Genomic DNA, 836 nt, shown 5'->3' on the forward strand with positions numbered 1-836 from the left:
CATGGACCTTTCTGTGATTGCTGGAGTGGAGGAAGTGGCAGCAGGATGCTGTTTGGATGCTGCAGCATTCTGTGACTGTCTTGTGGTTCTTCTAGGAGAGTCTTCCAAGGCTAATGTTTTGCCTTTGGCAACAGTAGCAGTCTTCTTCTTCTTGAGGGCAGGACCAGTGGATTGGGAGGTTTTCTTGGCAGCCTTCTTTCCCAAAGCCTTCCTCTTTTTAGAGGGAGGATCCTTTTGAGTGGGACTAGGAGAGGTCAAAGTCTCAACATCCTCTAACAATGCATCCATAGAGGTCTGCTCTTCAGTCCTTTTCTTAGAAGGGTCTACCCTGTAACAACTCTACACTTTTGGATTTCCAGGTTAGGACCTCATTTCGAAATCTTCATTAGAAAACTAAGTCTTTTAGGATTAACCTTATTCAGAGTATGATCTTGAAGAGGTTGCCAATTCGATCAGAGGCTCTGGCGTTAGCCACAGAGGCTCTGGTGATAGCTACAGAGGCTCTGGCACTATCTACAGAGGCTCTGTTGCCTCTTCTCAGAGACTCTGTGTCCTTTCACAAAGACTCTTGCAATTCTTCTCAAAGACTATCTTTTCACAGAGACTCTGTGTCTCTCCACAGAGGCTCTGGCATCTCTTTGCAGAAGCTCTGAGTCTCTTCACAGAAGCTCTGGCGTCTTTTCTTCGCAAAGGCTCTGTTGTCTTCTTTCTGAGGCGCTGGTTGCCCAAACTGATCATTCTGTTCGACAGCTAGTCTTGTTCCAGGCTTGGACATTTTGGTTATTTTAGATTTGTGGGCCTTAATTTAAGGAAATATTTAAATCTTTGGGCTTGGA

The sequence above is a fragment of the Cynara cardunculus genome, unplaced genomic scaffold, assembly GCF_001531365.2.
Source record: "Cynara cardunculus var. scolymus isolate 2C unplaced genomic scaffold, CcrdV1 Un_Scaffold_2460, whole genome shotgun sequence".
NCBI classification, from domain to species: Eukaryota; Viridiplantae; Streptophyta; class Magnoliopsida; order Asterales; family Asteraceae; genus Cynara; species Cynara cardunculus.